Raw genomic sequence first — 5,000 nt, forward strand, 5'->3', positions numbered from 1 at the left:
AATGTAGAAGAATACAAATTGTCCCATTCTTATCTCCTCCTATAAAGCACAAGTCCAAGTGGATCAAGGACTTCCACATAAAACCAGATACACTGAATCTAATAGAAGAGAAAGTGGTAAAGAGCCTAGAACACGTTGGCAGAGGGGAAATTTTCCTGAACAGAACACCAATGCTCAGGCTCTAAGATCAACAGTTGACAAATGGGACCTCATAAATTGAAAAGCTTATGTAAGGCAAAGGACAACGTCAGTAGGACAAAACAGGAGTCTACAGATTGGGAAAAGATCTTTAACAACCGCACATCTGTTAGAGGGCTAATATCCAAAATATTCAAATATATCAAGAAGATAGACTCTAGAGAACTAAAACTAATTCTTATTGCATTATTTCTCACCTGGATTTCTCAGTATATAAAGAATCATGGTGAAAGTAAGATGTGGGTTTTTGTTTGTTTGTTTTTGTTTTTGTCTTTTTTTGGTGAACATTGGGACTTTAATACACAGCACAGTATTTGTGACAACAGGGCAGAGATGGATGCCAGAAGATTCCATAGTTCAAGGATGGCCTATCTGAAAGTAGACTTTGTTTCCAGATTATTCAGTAGTAGGTCCATCTGGGATTGTTCAGGGGGTTGGGCTGGAATTGGTAGGCCAGCATCGTCCTCTTGCGGAAGGCCTCATACTCATCACCCTCCTTGGAGCTGGCCGGTCCATGCGAAAGCCAGCTCCATCTATTGTGGTGGAAACCTTGTTCACTGGGTTCTGATGCTCTGTCCCTCAGTGCCCAGCCCCTCGCCCTCTTTCCAGCCCATCTTCATGAGCATCTGTTAGCCAATGTTTTCCACCATCCGTTTAAACTCCTTGTACTCTGAGTATTCTGGCTCTCTGCCATCATTCAGGGCCTTGAAGGTCTCCATGAACTTCTCCAGCTCCTCGGGTGGCAGAAAGTCACCGATGAAGTACTTGCCCAGATCCATCTGTGTCAGCTGCTCTGCCCACTCCCGTATCTTGTCCATCTCCATGCGTCGCAGCTGGTGCTCCCAGGTGCCCAGTTCACTGTCTACCTCCTCATCACTGTCATAGCCATGCTGGGGTTGCTGCAGCACCCTCTCACACAGAAACTGCATGTCTTGCATGGCATGCTTGTGCTGCATCATCATGCCATACATCTGCTGCATCTCCTGCTGTTCATTCAGCTGCTTCTTTTGTGCATCAGACAGCTCTGTGACACCCACCGGGCCCACAGGTTTCCCCTTCTCATAGCCAAACCCCTTAAGACAGAGGTGAATGTGAGGCATCTATGTCCCTCTGTGCCAGTTCAGCAGGTGGAAGCTCCACTTTGTCCTCTTCAGGCCCCACAGGCTTTTCCACTTCCTCTTCACAGCGGCTGTGATAGTGGGCTTCCCAGGGATGGATGGAGTGGGTTTGACAGCAGGTTCTGGGGCCACTTGGGTGGGGCGGGCAGTGATAGGGGGCACAGTTCCTGACAGAGATTCTGGGGCAGACATTTTGCCACAGGCTGGGATTGGGAGCAGGAGCCAGGAGGGAGCCTGTGGAGACCGCCTTGGCTTTCCAGAACTCCTCCAGCTTTTGCCTGTACTATCTGTACCCTTGGCTGTTGGGATCATAGAGAAAACTGAAGGCCTGATTCTCACGATTGTTCTCATGGAAGGCGATGATCTCCACTTCAGGACCCCTGTCTGCTATGAACCTAGCCAACTTTTCTGCAAGGTTCTTGGCCTCTTTGTCCTCTGGGGGTAAAAATTTCTGGGTGGCTGCCTGTCACTTATGGGCTTTTTTTTTTTTTTTTTTTTTTTTTCTGATCTCAACCACCTTCCTTCTGTAATACAGGAATTCCCTGCTATTCTTATTATATAAAGATCTGAAGGCTGGGTTATCCTTGTAGTCCTCCATAGCTACTTTCTCTTGCTCGGGGCCTCCTTCTGCCACAAAACCAGCTTCTCTATCACTCTCCGAGTCTCAGCTCCCTCTGGGGGGTGAAACTTTGATTTCCAGTCACTGCTCATAGTCCTCCTCCTCACCATCATCAGGGGACTGGTGTGCAACAGGCAGCTGTTTAGCATGTGAGTAATTCTTCACAGGGCCAGTTGGGCTACCTTGTCCCAGGCCTGTTCGCTTCCTGAGCACGAGGGGTCTCTTCAAGGAGCTGGGTGTTGGCATGCTGGGAAGGGCCCTAGGGGCTGAATCTGTGCTTGGTTTTGCCTTCTGTAACTTCAGAAACTGCTGCAGAAAGCTGCCATCCTAGACAAATTTGTTGGAGATGCAGGAGTGATGTGCATCAGCAATTTCCTCAGGATGAGGGGGCTGTGGACTGGCCACGTGACTCTGCCTGGCCTTTTGTTCCATTCTGGCCTCAATCTCCCACCTCTTCTGAGCAATGAGCTCTTCCTGGTGGAGGATGTTCATATTCATCTTTCCAGACTTGGGTTGTACCATCCTGAACCACCGATTGGCCTTTCCTGCAACATCCCAGTTGTCTTGAGACTCATCCCTATTAGGTATTTTTAATTTTGTGTGTGTGTGTGTGTGTGTGTGTGTGTGTGTGTGTGTGTGTGGTGTTGTGTGGGTATGTGCATGTGTTACTAAAATGTCTTTTCAGGAGGAGTCATAAAGAAAATCTATACTGAGGCATGATTCTGACTGGGTTTTATTATGAGAGCCGATAAGTTTCTTGGGCATCCTTAAAGAAATAAGGTGAAGATTTAGTTAAAGAGGTGTAGATACTCCTCCTCTGCCAGTTACAACAGGAAAGCCTTTTTACAGAAGAGATGAGGTTTCCCAGTAGCCACTTAGATAGAGACACTGCTTCAGGATTCCTCAGTTTTTGCATAATCTAGCCAGTCCAGCAGACATGTAAACAGGGCAGAGTTGAATAAAAAGATGGGTAGCAACTGGATACTCAGGTGGGAATCTCAGTCTCCTCTCTACCTCTGTGTAAAGCATCTATAAGCCTAGCTGAGGTGATCTTTTGCAAGGGAGTACATCTGAATACCCCAAGATGTTGGGGGGTGGGTACATCTGAATGCCCCAAAATGGTGGGCAGCAGAGCTAAATGCCCAAAATATGTTTGTGTGTGGGTTTGTGCATACAAAGGTGCAGGTAAGTATGAAAGCCAAGAAAGAACTTTGGATACCATGAAGTGGGAGTTACAGGCAGTTATGAGGTATGAAATCTTTGTGCTGGGAGTCAAACTTAGGTCCTCTAAAGAACAGCACATGCTCTTAACCATTGAGCCATCTCTTCAGCATCTAGGTTGTCTTCCTTTTCTATACAAAATTTCATAATACAAGGGCCTTAACTGAGTTTTTTTTGGATACTGTAAAGTGTGTGTCATCACAATTTAATTTTCGCTCCCTAATCTTGTAGGTTTAATTTAAAAATTTCTCGCCATGGTTAACCTGTAGTTCATCCTGGCAGAAATCTTTGCTTCATCTCTTCGGTGCCTTCTTCCTTCGTTTCACTCTATATATTTACTTTCAGCGTCTTATTTCCTCAATGAGATACAAGAATCCAGTTTTTTTTTTTTCCCAAGGAAAAACAAATTAAAAACTTATTAAAGCAAGCATCACCACTTGACAAGCCCCTCTGGATCCATTTGAGCTTATGACCATGGTGAGTCTTCAAGGAAGGTTTTTATTTCACAAGCCACTGAGCCCTTCCAAGCCACATGCTGTGTGATAATTAGGGGGTATATTATCTGTGGTAGAAACCCAGTGCTGAAGAAAACAGTGAATGAGACTATTACAGACAGACAGCTGTTGTTTTTCAGCAGTGCTCGTCTTCCACTATGATGCCTTCCAGATTCATTTTGAGGCAAACCCCTTTCTCACAAGAATGTGAGGCCAAATAGAACAGTGTGCCATCCTGGCTTTATTGCCATATAACTCACTGACATCTGTGTGGACTTTGTAAATTACAGTGAGTTTATATATTACTTATCATCACTCTTGTTTTCTTTTTAATTAATTAATGTATTTATTTATTAATTTACTTACATTCCCCCCCCTCCCAGTGCATCCTTCACAAGTTGCTCCATCCCTCCTTCCCTTCTCTTCTGAAAGTGTATGCCTGACCCTGGACATGTTCCCTCTCTGGCACATCAAGTTTCAGCCTGATTAGGCACACCTTATCTATCCCACACTGGCCAGACAAGGCAGCCACGAAGACTGAGCTGCCTGACTGGTGCATATGTGTGGACTTGGCTTCCTTCCTGTCTGTGTATGTCCTTTGGTTGGTGGCTAAGACTCTGAGAACTCCCAGTGGTTGAGGTTTGATGACTCTTTTAGTCTTCCTGTGGGGTTCCTATCTACTTCAGGGCTTTTGATCCTTCCATTATTTTACCTGACTGACCTCTCCCAGATGTTTGGTTATAGGTATCTGCATTGATGACTGCTTATATTTCCTTAGGTGTTATGAGACTATTTAGATAGCTCACTTGATTGTATTTTAATTTTGATATATTGTATCTGTCTAGAAATTCATCTGTTTCATTCAGATTTTCCTTCTTTATGTAGTACAGACTTTTGAAGTGAGATCTAATGATGTTTTGGATTTCCTCAGTTTCTGTTGCTATATCTCACTTTACATTTCTGATTTTGTTAATTTGGTTACTGTTTCTTTCCCTTTTGGCTAGTTTGGCTAAGGGTTTATCTATCTTGTTGATTTTCTCAAAGAATAAACTCTTGATTTTGTTGATTTTTTATATTGCCTTTTTTTGTTGATAGTAGATTTTAGCCTATATTTTGACTATTTCTTCCCATCTACTCCTCCTGTGTGTGTGTGTTTGCTTCATTATGTTCTAGAGCTTTCAGGTATGCTGTTAAGTGGCTAGTATAAGATCTCTATAATTTCTTTATGAAGGGATTTACTTCTATGAATGTTCCTATTAGCTCTCCTTTTATTGTGTCCTATAAATTTGGGTATGCTGTGACTTCATTTTCATTGAGTTATAGAAAGTCTTTAATTTCTTTCCTTAATTC

At 43.7% G+C, this 5,000-nt stretch overlaps 1 pseudogene; it reads right to left on the bottom strand.

Moving 5' to 3' along the window:
- Positions 478-2,512, bottom strand: Gm5315 (predicted gene 5315; annotated as a pseudogene).

This window comes from Mus musculus, chromosome 6, assembly GCF_000001635.26.
Source record: "Mus musculus strain C57BL/6J chromosome 6, GRCm38.p6 C57BL/6J".
In the NCBI taxonomy this organism is placed as follows: domain Eukaryota; kingdom Metazoa; phylum Chordata; class Mammalia; order Rodentia; family Muridae; genus Mus; species Mus musculus.